At 44.3% G+C, this 17564-nt stretch overlaps 1 long non-coding RNA gene across 3 annotated transcripts; it reads right to left on the bottom strand.

The window, feature by feature from the left end:
* Nucleotides 1-6659: 6659 nt before the first annotated feature.
* LOC110307468 (uncharacterized) lies at nucleotides 6660-15639 on the bottom strand. 3 transcript variants are annotated; one of them, XR_002379396.3, is made up of 7 exons: nucleotides 15361-15634; nucleotides 14169-14265; nucleotides 12706-12790; nucleotides 8405-8527; nucleotides 7958-7992; nucleotides 7012-7156; nucleotides 6660-6848 (listed from the first exon to the last, which is right to left on the bottom strand). It is a non-coding gene; the product is annotated as an uncharacterized LOC110307468 (long non-coding RNA). The 3 variants fall into 3 exon arrangements; XR_015045230.1 differs by lacking the exon at nucleotides 12706-12790 and having other exon boundaries at nucleotides 8405-8749; nucleotides 15361-15639; XR_002379397.3 differs by lacking the exon at nucleotides 12706-12790.
* Nucleotides 15640-17564: the final 1925 nt, after the last annotated feature.

Below are 17564 nucleotides of genomic sequence, written 5' to 3'. Positions count from 1 at the left end.
GACCAACAAGAAGGAGAAAGAGGGGAAGAGAAAGAGGTGTGCCCACTTAAACTAGCAAACAAGCAGAGTCCCAATCACATCTTCATTAGCTCGGACGATTTTCCATGGGAGCTAACCCTTGTTTGCTCTTCTTGTCTGAGAATCAGAAATCCAAACAGACCAAAGCTACCCAGCAAGAACTCAGACTTCACCCTCAAGCAAACAGCCAGCCTCATTTTTACTTTACAGGCAAAAGGAAACATTTAATAGACTTTCAAATGCAAAAACTCTAGGGTAGCAAAGGCTTTTTGGAAACTGAAAAAGAGAAGGACATTTATGCATTGGCTTTTGTGAACTCAAATACCAAGGTCCAGATAGTTATGTAAGTAACAGTACTGGCAGGGATCAGGAAGGTGCAGAGCGAGAATGTTTTTATCTATTTAGTTTCAGCTCATGCAAAGTTTGGACAGGAATAATGCCTGAAAGAAGAATAAACATGGTCCATAGTCGCTTTCCCTCCAGGCGGGATGCACTTGCTCTCTCAGAGCATCCAGGTAGGCATACATTTGATTGTGGTGTCTGCCTTCTAACTCTGGAGGTTTATGGATACAAGCTAAAATGAAAACATGAGAAATTGACAGTTTAATTCATATTACACAGCCAAAATGCTCTTGTCAGTGACCTCAGAGGAGGAAAAAATGGATGCTTCTCAGTACAGGGCAGAATTCTGTCTGAACAGAAGGTGCAGTGTTTGGATGTGAAATCACACACACACACACCCAGCTCCAGGCTCAGAAGTTGAACATTTAGTCCCTAGCTGGAGGCACTGTTCAGAGGAGATAGTAGGACCTTTGGAGGGCAAATGGGGGGAGGGGAGCTCTAGAAGAAGAAACTGAGTTGCTGTGAGGTGAGACCTGAGTAGGATAAGCCATCACCCTGTCAGGTCAGCTTCTGCGGTTCCAGATCCATGGAGGCAGGTAGCCTCACTGTCCCACTGCTGACCATCTTATTGTAGCAATAGAAAGGACAACTCCTCCTGAGGAGCACCACGCTTCATAGAGGACACAGTCAACAAAACCCAGACTTGATTCACACACCTAGGAATACAGCTTTGACTGTTTGTCAACTGAGACCATCTGTGCTTGTCTGAGATGCTTCAAATGCTAATGTTATCTCCCTCGGGCTCAAGCTAATCTACTTAATAGATCCTCAGTTGGACAGGAACTAAAAAGACCAGTAATTGGGGAGGAAAGAAGGAAGGAAGGAAGGAAGGAAGGAAGGAAGGAAGGAAGGAAGGAAGGAAGGAAGGAAGGAAGACAGTATAGACTGATACCAGTGTTGCTCACATGTTCTGAAGCATGCCTGTGCATACTGTACCATAACAGCATTACCTCATGACTAGCTAGCATGTGCCAAGGGTTTCATGATTATTAATCACTACTCATTTTTATGAATATATTGCCTAGATATATGTCTTTATGCCACATATGTGCCTGGTACCCATGGAGACCAGAAGAAGGCATTGGAGCCTCTGGAAGTGGAGTTAAGAGACACGGGGCACTGGGAACTGAACCCACGTCCAGCTTTTGTTCTGACGGAGTGTAAAAATACGTGCTTTCTCGGCTTATGAACCACAAATTACACAACTAAAACATGTCAGAATGGGAGAAAAGAGGACGGGCTCTACAGATCCCTGCCTTAGCATCAGGGCACCATGGTTTACACGAGGCCTGAGAAACAGCATAGCACTGACCCTGGGCTCCACCAGGCCCACCAGATGCCTGCTCTGTAAGAGAGTAGATTGCGGTCTTTTGTCCTTCGTTTCTTGGATTGCTGCTTTTCAGTTTCCTCCTGGGGATAGCACTGGACCATTTTGGATCAGGTGACGATTTCAAAGCCTGTCTCCTGCCCAGCCAATCACTAGCTCTGCATCCTTCCTTAAAGCCCTGCAATTTTGTAGATTTCTAGCTATTGAAAGACACACACACACACACACACACACAATCACACAATCACACAATTTGCAGAGAAGAAAGGAGAAGCAGTTGTCCAAGGAGTCACGAGTTGAGCTAAGTTTTGACCTCTCCGGGCACCATCTGTAGTGCAGAGTCAATGGTGAGCCTGAACCCCCCGTTTTCCACTCAAAGCTCGGGAAGTTCCACTCAAAGTTACTGAGAAACTGAAGTTTCTGCATTTACACAAAACTGGCTGCACAGAATGGACTTCCTGCCCCTGAGATGCTGACCAGACACCCGTAAAAATTCAGGAAAAGAGTTGTTTTATTTCCTGGAAACGGAGGCAGCAGCCCTATCTATACCCACCTCTAATCCCTTCCAAATCCCCTAAACCCGGTGAGAAGCTGCCCAGGGTTGGGGCGGGAAGCAAGGGCCTTTCCTTGGGAAGTACTCCAGGATGCATTAATAGCTTCGCGCCTTTAATCCCAGCACTCGGGAGGCAGAGGCAGGCGGATTTCTGAGTTCGAGGCCAGCCTGGTCTACAGAGTGAGTTCCAGGACAGCCAGGGCTACACAGAGAAACCCTGTCTCGGAAAAAACAAAAACAAAAAACAAAAACAAAGAAAAAGCCAGCTTCCCTCCTGAGCCCTGCTGCCTCCACAACCAACACCTTGTACACCACTCAAGGCCAAGGGATGAATATTTGGACATTTGTTTCCCAGTGTATGCTGGGATTGTTTCTCAGCCGGGCCTCCCACCCTTCGGGGGACCTGCAAGCTTACAGCGGGAACCCTCTGTCCCTACTGCTATTGTGAGTGTTGGCTCCTATTAAGAGGGAGTGGTGCCCGGCTGAGGCTGTGGCTGCTGCGCAGGAGGCTCCTCTGCCAGTTGTCTGGTTTCTGTTTTGAGGCACTGAGGGTGTTAATGCTCTTTGGTCTCCTGTCGTCATGGTAAGTCTCCCCATGATGCCTGAGCATGCTTGGCAAAAGCTGCCAGAGAAGCAAAACTGTTTCTTTCCCAGTTGTGCTGGCGTCTGTGCTGAGACAGTTCCTCGGCTCTGAAATTGGACAGATTTATCTGTGTCAAAACCTATTCAGAAGCCAACAAATAGCACCTGAGTCTTAGTCCTTCCTCCTATTCTGAGCCCTGGCTGCTTCTCACATTCATATCTCTTATAATGCCTTCATTCTAGGCTGCCTGGTTTCGTATCTAGGTATGTCTTGTCTCATATAAGCTTCTGGGGAGAATGTGACATCATCTTAAATATATTAAGTGAACAATAAATTTTTAAATGAATTAAAGAAATCTTAAAACAACATATATTTTCAGTCTGGATGCTGTCAGTCATGACTGCATGGGAAATAAATGGGTCCTATTTACACTGTAGCCCAGAGAAGACTTCTCGGAAAACACCTCTGGCTGTCAGTCAGAGACACCATGGCTGCTCCTGACCCCAGACCATCCCGTAGGTAGAAATAAGCCTTGACATCTACATCATTGGCAAGAAGAGGAACAGTCACTATGACCAACACCATAAGGACCACAGAGGACTCTGCAATGGCATCAAAGTAACTGTCCAACATTGAACAACAGCAGTGAGGAGAGAACTGGCGTTACCACAGCTACCTCCTATTCAGAGACAGACAATATGGACAAATAGGAAAGTATTGGTTAGATACAGAGGGATAATAGAGTCCTGAAATGAAATACACAGGAATCAGCAAGAGATATTTACACCCATAAGCAAATTTCTTCAGGGTCATTTGCTCTTCTGAGACCAGAATGCAGCTAAGCCGAAGTCTTGTTTTTCATGGCTCACTCTCTAGGTCCTTCCCACCAGCAGAGGAAATGAAAGGTCAAACGACTTTTTCAGGAAACAGTTTGTCTGCAGTGTCTAGGCTGTTGGCTGAAAAGGAATGTATCGAACGTTGATTACGGACTCAACAAAATCAATGCTGAGCATCAACACTGACTCCAAAGATGTCCCTCTGCCCATGGGGTTTATACTCCGTTATGGTGAATCAATTGTCAACCTGATGGGATTTAGAATCACCATGGAAACAAGCTCTGGGCTTCTCTATGAGGGATTAGATGTATCAGGTTAATTGAGGTGGGAAAAAAAGGAGACTCCACCTGCCTGCAGGCATTGCCTTCTCTGCTTCATGATTGTAGATACAACGTGACCAGGTACTTCAAACTACTGCCACCATACCTTCCCCCACCAAGAGGAACTGTAACCTTGAACTAAAATTAAACCCTTCACATCTTAGGTTGCTTTATCAGATTTTTTTTTCAGTGACAACTGATGCAGCTCGGATGTCATCCCCTCCTCTTTCATCTGAGCTTTCATGTTTGACAGAAGGTGTGGCTCTTTTGGCCAACAGAAAGGTGGCTGAAGTGATGCCTTCATCATCAGGGTCTAACAATTTCTGCCTTCCTTTCCTTGGCGCCATTGCCCTTGAAGAAGCTAGCAGCTGGTAAGTTCAAATGTCCTGAGATGGTTGTACTTTGAAGCTCAGTTAACCATGCAATGAAGCAGAAAGACAGAGATGCCAGCAGTCCTCAGCTGGCCTCGGGAATCTCAAGCAAAGAGCCATCTTGGATACAAGGCAAACAGGCTTTTGGATGATTATAGACTACCATCTGACCACAACTACATGAGATACCTCAAACCCAGGTTTCTTTTCCATCCCCTGGCTTTCCTCTCTTCCTCTCAGAGAGAGGTCAATTGTTGCAAATCTCCCAAGTGGGGGGGATGATTTGTTCACACTGATAAAGCCAACGCTGAAGAATTGTTTTGTTTCTATTAAAAATCAAAAGGCTTTGCCTTCAGAGAACCCGGGTTAGCTACACACCCACGGGGAGGACTATAAATGCCCCCCACAGAACTCAGCCACAAATACAAAAGACTGCTTCAGGAAGCTTGTCAAAGTGGCACCCGCCTTGTCCAGGAAAGAAGCCAAATTAACACTGGCAATCAGTGAGCGAACGGCTGTCGATATCCAGAGTAAAGGCAGAGCCCAGAAACACTAACGAAATGCAGAGCAGAGAAGTGAGCAGAGAGAGGTGGCAAGGCACATTCTAGAAAAACTGTCGCATGCTCACATGGAAAGGATAACCCAAAAAAACTCAAATTAAGGCAAGACTTTATTTGTCAGATTTCAAATCCTATTTTGATGACAGAACTCAAGCTTGCAGAAAGTGTAAATCTATGTCTTGCTTACAGACATATATTGTGTAAATCCAATCTTCCCGAAAGGCAGCCACACCACAGCCTTCATGGTTATAACAATTTACTTATTCGTGCATTTCTAGGAACATAACCAAAGGAATGAACTGCCTTTTCTGGGGGAAAAAAGTCATTGCATAAATTTCTTTTTTTCTTTTCTTTTCTTTTTTCTTTTTCTTATTTTTTGGAGAGGTTGGATTTTTTTTAGATTTACATAAGCTGAATATGATTTAAATGTCCAATAAATGGGGCCATTTAAATTCTATGATGCTATAACCACAGTTGATATTCAAAATAATTAACAATTCACATAATATGAGCACAACTAATATAATTATATCCAGCACCAACTGATCATAAAAGAGACAAAAAACATTCAATGTGAAGATATAGTCAACTAATAATAAGCTATAATGCTGCATAATAAATACCAAATACCAACCTAGAGTCCTTCTATCAAACTGAAAAGCATGCAAATGTTAAAAATAATGTTTTAGGGAATGGAAAGATGGTTCCATGGTTCTGGGTTGGTTTGGTTCCCAGCACCCATGTAGTAATTTACATCCATCCATCCATTACACTAATTACAGGGCATCTGACGCCTTCTTCTGAACTTCACAGGCACATGCACAGGACACATACATATATGCAGGTAAATGCTCATACACACTAAATAAATGTTTTAAAATAAAGCTTAATAATATTATAATAAAAGTTAAATTTAGGGACTGAGGCTTTAACTCAGTCATAAAGGGCTCTCTTACAATGTACAAGTTCCTAAGTTGAGTGCCCAGCAAAACGCACACACACAAGCACAGATATATACATACATACACACTCATAACTTCTTAAACCTTCATAACCTTAAATAGTATATAATCTGTAGCACATACCTTATGTTCTCCATAACCTACACAAACATGCAAAAGAAGGAGGAGGAGGAGGAAGAGGAGGAGGAGAAGAAGAAGAAGAAGAAGAAGAAGAAGAAGAAAGGAAATACAGCAAAATACTAACAGCAGTTGTCCTGAATGATGGGATTTTTAGTGATTGGTTCATTTTCCCTCCTTGTATCATCCTGTTTTATAAATCTCGATGATAAAACATGGACTAGTTTTTCATAAGTTTTCAGAAGGAATCATACTATGTGAAAGAAAAATAAGATTAATCAGAAAGCTTTGGTTGGTCAAAATGTAAAATGCTGAAGCTGGACTCATTAGCAGAAGGAAGGGTTGTCCTGTCTAGGGGTGACGCAGGGGAAGCAGTCAGAACTCCAGGACAGGAATTAGTGAAGCATGAACAGAATAAACTGCTCGAGAGAAAGGAACTCGAGAGAACACTCAGACAAAAGCCACTGTAACTGTTGGGACAGAGCCTGGTGGAGAGCATACAGAAAGGAACAGGCTTCTGCGGGTCGTCCTGGCAGTGGGGTCACCGTGCACTTCATATAAGTATTAGTTATGTTTCATTGCTGTAATCAGATTACCTGACACAGACAACTTTTCTTAAAAAGATTTACTTATTTATTTTAGGTATGTGAATACACTGTCGCTGTCTTCAGACACACCAGAAGAGGGCATCAGATCCCATCACAGATGGTTGTGAGCCACCATGTGGTTGCTGGGAATTGAACTCAGGACTTCTGGAAGAGCAGTCAGTGCTCTTAACCACTGAGCCATCTCTGCAGACCTGACACAGACAGGGAAGAGAAATTTCTGTTGATTCTGTTCCAGAGAGTTCTGTCCATATCAAGCATAGGCCAGTAGCTTAGCTAGGGTTTCCGTTGCTGTGAAGAGACACTATAACCAAGTCAACTCTCATAAAGGCAAACATGTAATTGGGGCTGGCTTACAGGTTCAGAGGTTCAGTCCATTATCATCATGGCAGGAAGCATGGCAGCATGCAGGCATACATGGTACTGGAAGAGCTCTACAACTTGATCCAAATGCAACAGAAGATTCCCTTGGGGCAGACAGGCAGACAGACTCTCTTCTGCACTGGGAAGGAAGTTTGAGCAGTAGGAGTCTTCAGAACCCACCCACACATGACATACTTCCTCCAGCAAGGCCACACCCACCCAAAAAGGCCACACCCACCCCAACAAGGCCACACCTACTCCAATGCGGCCACGCCTTCTAATAGTGTCACTCCCTGGGGCAAGCATATTTAAACCACCTCAGCCAGGAAGTAAAGGAATAAATAGCGAATGATGGCTCACTGCTACTGTTGCTGAAAGGAAATAAAACTTGAGACCTGTGATTCATGTAATTTATGTCAAATAGCCCAAAGAGTTGTTTGTGAGCTTTGAAACCTGGGGCTGAGAACATAGCAGAACAGGCCAGGACATGCCCGGGCAGGCCTGTGGTTACATGTCCTGACTGGCCTGGTGCCTCCCTATCTCCCGCCCTTCTGACAGTCTGTTGATGTTTAAATGGACCAATCATGTAAAACTGCGCCAATTCCTCCCCTAGCCCCACCCGTTTCGACCTGGAGCTCTGCCATTATGGCTCCACCATGTGGTCGACACCTCTGTCTCCTGAGGGAGATACTGTTGGCCCAGAGCTCCGTCATTAAACTACCTCATGCTTTTACATCAAGATGGTCGTCTGTTCGTGATTCTTGGGTGCACGCTGAACGGGAATTGAGTGGGGGTTTCCCCACTAGGTTCTTTCATTGCCTTTTCCCATTATTCCACGTGGGACCTCAACCCATGAGATGGTGCCGCCCACATTAAGAAGGGATTTGTCCTCATCAGTTCTTTTCTGGAAACAAGTCTCACAGACACACCAAGTACGTACCTTTTTAATCTCCTAGGTGACCTCCTCTCCCTAGACTGTAGAAACAAGAAAAATGGAGAGTAGCACACGAATACGTGTTTAATGACACCAAAACAGCAATATTTATGTGTATTGTGTGTGAGGTGTATGGGTATGGACATGTGTGTTTGCTTGTGTGTGTGTACAAAAGTATGTATGTGCGCATGTGGTCACACCTACACGCGAATGCATTTATAAAGAACTCTAATTCTAGGAATCTTCGTTCCTCCACCTCTTACTCTGAGGCAGGCTCTATCAATCAAACCCAGAGCTTCTTCAGTACATGACTAGAAATGCAGTACAGTGATAGCCCAGTCACTACGTGGTCTTAAACTATTTCCTCAGTCCCTTTCTCGACCTGTCTTCTTCTGAAAGACGGTGATCCTTTGAGTGGCTGCCCAAGAGGAAAGCCCATTCCTTTTCACTTACCTCTTTAAAGGAGAGCAGCGATGGCTGGGGTTAATAGGCATGACTGAATGATTCCAAATGAGAACTTTCAGCTACGATAGTTTTCATCTGAGCCTAATAGACGGTTCTTAATCTGTAGAAATCCTGTAGTGAAGCCAGACGGGTGGAGAAAGCTGACTACTGAACCCATGTCGCAGATGCTGGCACATTGAAAGACTACACCTGCCCCCACGGCACGGTTTATTTGCATGTAATGCCAGCCAAATCACTCTCTCCATCTTAATCAAGAGGGAATTACAGGCCTCAGCAGAAAGGCATGGCTGTAGGTGATTGCATCAGAGTCCTTTTCAGATGATGCGTACTGAGCTAAAACGTTTAAACAGATACGAGAAAATGGGTGAAGTGTTAGGAATGAGCTTACGGACTGTATATGCCAAGAGTAGCAAGTGATTCGGGCTGGCAGGAGCTTGCACATAAACCTTCGGATTGAATGATGGATGACAAATCCCAGTCCCAAGGTCAGAGAAGGAAGAGTGTGGTGGTGTGGATGTGCGCAGAATGAGTGGGAAGTTTTTATAATTCTAAGGTGAAAATATCTAATTTTTTTTCTTTCTGCCAAAATACATCACCTCTCTCTCTCTCTCTCTCTCTCTCTCTCTCTCTCTCTCTCTCTCTCTCTCTCTCTCTCTCTTTCTCCCCCCCTCCTCTCTCCCTTCCTCCCCTCCCACCCCTCTCTCTCCTTCACCCAGACAAGGTCTTGCTGACCTTGAGTGTACTGTATGGAGCCAAGAATGAACTTGGATTTCTAATTCTCACCTACACCCTGAGTGCTGAGATGTTAGGCGTGTGCCACCAAGCCTAATTTACACAGTGCCTGGCACTGGACCTAGTGGGATTCGTGCATACTAGGAAAGCCCTCTACCATGTAGGCTATATCCCAGCCTAAACTTTATGTTGCCTTGAGGGGGGAAAAAGCCCCTTTTAATTACTGCATGGAAAGACTGTAGACTTGTAACTTGCTAGGGAGCCCATGTAAGGAGAGGAGCACTCTTGCCGCCAGGGACTTGTTCCTGGAATTCAGACCCCCCCCCCATAGAAGTAAATAGAGAGGTAGGAGTGATAGTGAAGACAGGTCAAAAGATATTTATGGCACCCAGAGCTTTATCAGTTTTTTTCACCCACTTACTGTAGGCTCCCTAGCATGTATCCCAGTATTTGAGGGAACAGACCTACTTAAATTGAGCAAGACGACAGAACTGGGATCTGTGAACGAGGAAGTGTGGTTTTCTTCATTTCGGTCACAGGCAGCACCAAAGGGTAAGTGCAGCTGAAGGGAGGCTGCTTTAGTGAAGGGGAAATGATGTATAATGGACTGGGGCGCAGAGAAGGCTGAGCCTGAATCACACCAGCCTCAGCCTACAAGGGCTTTGTTTACATGCAGGCACCTCCTTCCCTCCCTTGAGGAGATGAACACCCTCTGGAAACCTGGTCTAGACTCCTCAGTTTCTTTTCTTCTTTTGGTTATTTCCTGGTACTGGTAAGTAAATGTGGACAGATCTCTTGTTGGGAATGAACACACATCCCACATTAAACCATTTTCCCCAGTCAAATGTTTGTCTCATACGTGTGGTTTACCCATCAAATTGCTTTGAGAGACTACTTGATTCACACCCTGAGACCAGTGTCAGTCAGGACACCTGGAGAACTGGGAGGTCCGAGGTACTCAGAGCAGACTTGATGGGGAGGAAGTAAGGCCGAGAACCCTCTACCATGTGTATCTTAGCCACGTGGATGGGATCAAAGCTGAGTTCCATGGACCCTGAGCTTTTCCCACAGTAAAAAAGAAGACAGATGTTCAGGGATCTTGAATATATTTTCCGGGCAGGAAAATAGGTAGAGAGTGAAGTCAAGAAGAGCTTTCACAAAGCCTTATGGAAGTTGCACACTAAAAATAAAAAAGCAATTGGAAAGAGGAAAGCTAGAAAATCAGCCACCACACTGACTCAGAGATACTCCAGAGTGGTTGGTTCAAAGTGACCTATGACTCATTATGACACTAAAATGTGCCTCCTCCCCACCCCACGCCGCACCATGAGGATTTAAGAAGCTAAACCGGCATGCAATGAATGAAGTTATACATAAGACAACATATGACGTGTAGACCATGCTTGAGAAAACACACACTTTGCAAATGAATGAGCCAAAAAGCCAATCCTAGATAAGAAACAGGTTGTTATTGTTTGTTCAATATGTGATCAACTTAGAGGGTGTCTTAGTTAGGGTTTTCCTGCCGAGAACAGGCACCATGACCAAGGCAACTCTTAAAAGGACAACATTTAACTGGGGCTGGCTTACAGGTGCAGAGGTTCAGTTCATTATCACCAAGGTGGGAACATCCAGTCAGGCATGGTGCAGGAGAAGCTAAAAGTTCTACATCTTCATCTGAAGGCTGCTAGCAGCAGAATACTGACTTCCAAGGCTGCTAGGATACCGGTCTTAAAGCCACACCCACAGTGACACACCCACTGCAACAAAGCCACCCCTCCTAATAGTGCTACTCCCTGGGCCGAGTTTATACAAACCATCACAGAGGGCATCAGAGTTACAGAACGCATTAAGCCCCTCCCTGCCAGAGCTGACAGCTGGCACCTGCTCGTTCAGCACTCTAGGAGTTAGATGAGGCTTTGTGTCCTATGCCAATGAGATGGGGAGTCCAGCAAGAGTGCAACTTACAGCCTATAGGAGAAGAGGTGAGAAATTTTAAAAACAACAACAACAAAACCAACAACAAAACTCTGTCTTTCACCAAGTCATTGCACCAGTCACTTTTGTGTTTATTGTTGTTGTTGTTGTTGTTGTTTTTGTTGTTGTTTAATTCCTGCCCCTTTCTGAAGTGTGTACTGCTTTGAGGGATGGACAGCTCAGCAGTCAAGAGCACCACTGCTTCTCCAGAGAACCTGGGCATGAGTCCCAGCTCCCTAGTGCCTGGCTGTTTATAACCCTCTGTAACTGTAGTTCCAGGGACCCAGAACCACCTCTGGCCTCTTCAGGTACTGCATGCATACATTTTAACTAAATCACCTCTTAGTGTCTCTATCTCCCATGCTCTGAGGGTCAGGGGTCAGATGACTTTTTGAGGGCAAATGCCTCAGCCCACAAGACTGCTTGGCCAATAAAAGTATCAGGTTCCAGGCCCAAGTTTTAAGAAGCAGAAGTTCTGCTTCCTGTCCCCACAATGCTTGTGTTTAGAATCCAGCAGGGTTACCATGAGGTCAGCTGACTGTATGAAGGGGTCGCATGATGTTCCAGCTGACTGTCTCTGACACGGTCCACCAAGCACCTCAGGTGAGATGCTCTCAGGAGGTAGCTAAGCCTAGCCACCCTCAGAGGACAACCACGAAACAGGCCCCGAGTAAGAATCTTCGGGCTGAGCGAAGACAATCCCCAGAACTCTGAGAGATAACAAGTGGATGGTTGAATCTTTAGCCGCTCATTAATTTAATGAGAATTAATAAATGGGAGAGGCATTTCTGCAGGAAATCCAACTGTATCGTCGAAAATTAATACAAATGCAAATAAGAAACAAAACTCTTCCAGCAAAAGCCACACTATGTAGGCAACTAATTTCTAAGTTTTGTTTACTCTATCAATTTCCAAACCTTTGGAATGCCCTGATAGCACCCCGTTCTTTTAGGGGTTTGGCAAGTATACCCTTTACTCCATGCATCCCACCTCCTAGTCTGAACAAGAAAAATGCTGTTGAATTTTCTTGAATAACAAACACCAAGAATTAATCATACCAAGAATCGCTTCCTGTTTTTCTTTATTCCCTTAAATTTTTACCATAAATTCCTTCAACTAAGACAAAAACATCTGTCTCTGCCCTTGTGATGTGCCACATAGTGTCTTTGTTGTCTTGTGTGGATACTTCCAGCTTGGGGTGAGGGTAGAGCCTGATGAAGCCATTATAAACATACTGTAAGTCAGGGACCTGTGAGATGGCTCTGTGGGCAAAGGCGCTTGCTCCCAAGCCCAATCACTGGAGTGCAGTTTGCAAGACTCAAACAGTGAAAAACAGAACTGAATACAGCAAGGTGCCTTCTGGCCTCTATGCACAAACCATACTTTTAGCACATCTGTGCAAGTGCACAAGTGAGTTAACACACACAAACACACACATGCACACAGAGAATGGGGATGGGTTGGAGCAAGAGAAGTAAGGAAAGAGAGAGGGAGGGGGGAAAGAGAATAAATAAATTGTTTTTTAAATATTTTTTAAATATGATAAGTCAGAATGCAATGAATACACCTTGCCTACCCACCGTCACAGTTTACTGGCACAATTCCTTTGAGCACTTTGCTGAGAAGAAGCTGTGGCTTGCTGCATCTAGATTGTACCATTCATTGCTAGTCCAGAGAAAGACAAAATTCACAGTTAATTTTCTTCCATGCAAATATATTAACATGATCATAAGATCAAAAGAGAAAGTCAAGCCCCGTGCTGTAGCTCAGGAGTAGCATGCTTGCCTTCCATCTGGAAAGCTCTGGGTTCAGTGCCCAGTGCTGAAAGAAAGAGTTCAGCCAAACATCCAAGATGACTTTCTGCCTTGTTCTCACACTCCCACTTAAGGGAAGATGTTTTAGTGTCCTCCTTCCTGTTTCCCTAGATTTCTTCCTTTTCCTCTCCCTTCCTCTTCTTTCTGATAATTCTGTTGTTTATTCTCTTTTCTCCCCAGTGACTTTCAGTACTTCCATGAAGAGGGCTAGCTCCCAGTAGCTCACTAGGGCCTGTACCTGGCTGGTTCTGCTGTGTAAGTGCAGAGATGCGCATACCATACTGTCCCTGATCCCTTACAGCTTTGTAGTCACAGTGTGTGTGTGTGTGTGTGTGTGTGTGTGTGTGTGTGTGTGTGTGTGTGTGTGTTCTGAATGTATATATTCTGTATATATAGAATATATAAATATATACATAGATATATAATATGTTAAATACATATATTTGGAATATATATTCAACATTCAACTAAAACTGTAGTTAAACATATCAATGTTTGCCTCTACCTAGTCCCACAGGTACTCTAGTTTTTTCTTCAAAGCATTAGCAGGGCCAGTAACGTGTCTCGGTGTAAAAGCACTTGTTACCCAGCCTCAGCACCTGAGTTGGATCCCAAGAGTTGCCAAGGTGGAAGAAGAGCACCAACATCAGAAAGTGGTTCTTACATCTCCACACTCACAGTGGCAAGCGTGTGGCACACCCACACACACCCACATCCACACGCATACTAAATACATTTGTACACTCTGGCTAAGAACAATCTTTGTAAACTCCATCATCTTCATCAGAGATTCCCCAATACTGGGATGCAGGAGCCAGGGGATCGGGGAGTCCAGGTCATCCCTTGGATTTGGAAGATGGCACAGTGGGTAACAGTGCTTGGTAACGCAAGCATGAGGACCTGGGTTCAAATCTCCAGTATATGTGTGAAAAAAAAAATGGACATGGCTACCTACGCCTAGAACTCTCACATTGAGAGAGGCAGGGATGGAAATAGGTGGCCCCTGGGAACTGGCTGGCTAGACCGTCTAACTAAAGTGTAGAGCTCTGGGTTCAATGAGAGGTCCTGTATCAGGATAATAAGCAGAGAGCAAATAAGAACGACACTTGACTCCCTTTTCTGACCTTTCCATGTGCCCACATAGGCTTAGTTACTTTTCTATTGCTGTGAAGAAGTACTATAACTAAGGCAGCTTATAAAAGAAAGCATTTAGCCAGGGGCTTGCTTACAGTTTCAGAGTCCATGACCATCATGGCAGCAGGAAGGCAGGCAGCAGGAAGGCAGGCAGCAGGAAGGCAGGCACAGTGGTGGAACAGTTACTGAGATCTGCAAGTTGGAGGTAGAGAAAGAGAGACTGAACCTGTCATGGGCTTTTGAAACTTCAAAGCCTTCCCCCAATGGCACACTCCCTCCAATAAAGCCACACCCCTTCATCCTTCCCACAACAGTTCCACCTTAGGGATTTAAATATATGAACCTACAGGAGCTGTTCTCATTCAGGGCACACACTAAGCTCATGTGCATGAAACAAGACAGAGAAATATCATCCTTGGCTATATGGCAAGTATTAATTAAATCACCCCGAGCTATAGGAGACCCTGTCTCAAATACAAAACACCAAACTGTAACCAACCCATCTGGCAGGAATGAGTATATTCTAAAGGCTCCCCTGCCCCAGCCTGCCCCACGCCCATTGGCTGCCTTAGTGTTGGAAGAATAGACCCTAAGAAATAAGTATTTCTCCCCGGAATCTCCTACTGGGAGGAGAGATGGCGGAAGCACTGGACATCAGGAGAGGAACTTGTTGAGGGAGAGAGTCACAGTTTGCCAGATGACCCTGCAGGAGAGAGTTGGGGCTAACACAATGATTGGCAGGTAAATACACCTTGGTGGCTGTTTAGTCATGCATATCTCTTGATTTCTATTTAAACCCCACTCTCCATCTGAACCTAGAACACAGACTTAGGGGGAGTCTCTGGATCTCTCCTTCTCTCCAACATGGCTGCATTAAATAAATCTCCTTCCCGATTTTCACTACTAATGTTGGTCCTGTAATTAATTGACTTATTGAGGGCAGGTGGTTGAACCTGGCTTGTTAGAGCTTGGGCTTCAACCACTAAAGCTGGAAACTAAACACAAACAAAATAGTACCCAATGTTATAGATTGGAATTCAAAGGCATCTGAACGCTGCCCCACCCCCAACCCCACAAACACCTATTACATCAGTCTCCTCCCCTGGAATACCCAAACTGCTCCAAGGAAACATCCCTTTACTGTCCAGAATACCAAAACTCCTCTCCTACCTCTGAGGTTTTTACCCACACCCGTACATCAGAGTTTACCCACAGCGGGCCCCTTGTGTGCTCTCAAGAATCCAAACATCTCCTTTTGAACCCACAGTTTTAGAAATAAACTCCTACCTGCACCCAGATAAGACAGAGTTCTACAAATTCTGATGCTGTCTCTGGCATTACTATCTCTCTGCTCATAGTTTCCACACCTCCAGAAAGACTATGGTCTTTTAAAGGTAAGAGTCATATTTTGTGTAACTCTCTGTCCCCAGAGGCTAGCATGATGTCCAATGCTAAATGCTTGAGAAATGTCTGCCAGTTGTACGTTGATTGCATGTGTGTAAACTGTTTGCTTTGGTTATTGATTAGACAAAACCCAAATGACAGTTAAGCATTTTACTCTGGTGACCTTGGTTTTCCACTGACCCTGTGACAGCATGTAAGACTCAGCAGGGTTTACTGGCGACTGAGTAAATACTTGGTCAGCACCGTAGCCTGCAAAGGCCACCTGAAGCTCTGAGAAGTCCTATTTATTAAACAAATTATGTTTGCCTCTAAATGCTGACATTTGATAGCCCTGGGAAGGTACCAAAACAGTTTCTAAGGAAGGAGGGCAAGCCACTGAAAAAGAGAAACAATGTTATTTTGTTTTCCATATCCCCTGGAGACCTAAAATCAGCATCCACGGTGAAACATCTTGGGAATAGCTGCCCAACGAGTGTGACCGCAGATGTAAAAATCACCGAACTGAGTAGCAGTAGTAGTTAGGGAGCATGTGACAAAGCACTCAGTGGGCTCACCGCTGGGACATCGAATGGCAGCAAGAGAATCCTAGAGACCCGGAAGGGAACAGAAGGGAGAGTTGAGCAAGCGGCAAGCAAGCGGAACCATATGGTCCGGTCTGTTTAGTGTTTATTAATTATTAGTGAATTTATTAATTATTAGTGAAAGGACTAAGCAGTAGGTGCCTAGATTCGGGGTAGATTTTACACAGTGCTTAATACTATTTCTAAAGTGGGGGGATGCTGACCAAAAGTTGGCAAGTTGAAGCAATGCTTTTTGAGGGAGGCAGCTGAGTAAGTACGTTAACATACTGTGCAACCACACACACACAGACAACACATTAAGGCTTTTACTTACATGCTATTGGCCTGTATGGTTGCCTTTGAAGACTCGTTTTGTAGATGACTGAGGTGGGAGAGTATCAGGTAACTGACTCTCCATCACACAGATCCTAGATAAGTAATTAATTAATCAAATATGACGACATCCACCTTTAATATCAGTACTCAGAAGAGTAAAATAGGGATATCTCTATGAATTCAAGGCCAGCCTGTTTTACATGTCAAGTCCCAGAACAGCCAGAGTTAGAGAGAGAGAGGCCTTGCCTATAAATTATACGTGTGTATGTATACATACTATAAAAGATATGTATATATATATATATATATATTACAAATAAATAAAAATTAAATGAGGAGGAGGACACCAGTTGAGTCAGGGACTCAGTAGTTTGAGATTAAGCAGCGGAGGACAAGAATGTTTGTGTGTACACACAAGCTGTGTGTTAAACGGCTCTGAGGGTATTTAAACTATGTCAGTGGCCCACTTCACCTACCCTCTTGTTAATGGCTCCACATCATTATTGAACACTGACTCTATCAAACACAGCTCTTATGCACTCTTTACTGTGCATCTATTAAGCAATGAGTATTTTTTTATGGCTCTGAGATTACAAAAGAATAAAATGATTGAACTTGAGAGGCAACTGTGATTAAAAAAAAAAAAAATCCAGGGATGGTGGTATGTGTCTGTGAGCCCAACACTTCAGAGGTTAAGGCTGGAGGTTTATAAGTTTGAGAGCAGCCTGGGATACATAGAAAAGACTATCTCCAAAAAGCTTACACACATACACACACACCAATTAGAAGTAATGAATAAGTTCAGTAGAGTTTCAAAATATAATATCAACTTGCAAAGATCGTTTGTATTTCTAAACTGTATACATTGATGGTGAGTGAGCTGTGGATGAAGTCAGTGAACATATTCCACTTATAATTCTACCTAAAAGAATAAACTTTAGAATAAAGCATTAGGCGGTCCATCTAGCAGTGCGCTTCCAGTGAAGATCTGACTACTGAACACCTCTACTGAGAAATGTACAAAGGCACTGCAAAGCCTTCAAGTCCATCACCACACCATCAGTCTCCCTGGAGACCCCACAGAACATGATCTCCAGCCAAAGCTTGGCCTCTGTGACCCCTTTGTTTTCTCACCCCTGGACCCGGCCAACCTCCAGACCCTGCCTCACCTCTTGTCTCTATCCACTTCCT

This window comes from Mus caroli, unplaced genomic scaffold (assembly GCF_978045245.1).
Source record: "Mus caroli unplaced genomic scaffold, Mus_caroli_1 scaffold_14, whole genome shotgun sequence".
NCBI lineage: Eukaryota > Metazoa > Chordata > Mammalia > Rodentia > Muridae > Mus > Mus caroli.
Note: the sequence above shows the minus strand (reverse complement) of the source record. Positions and strands in the feature narration are given on the sequence as shown.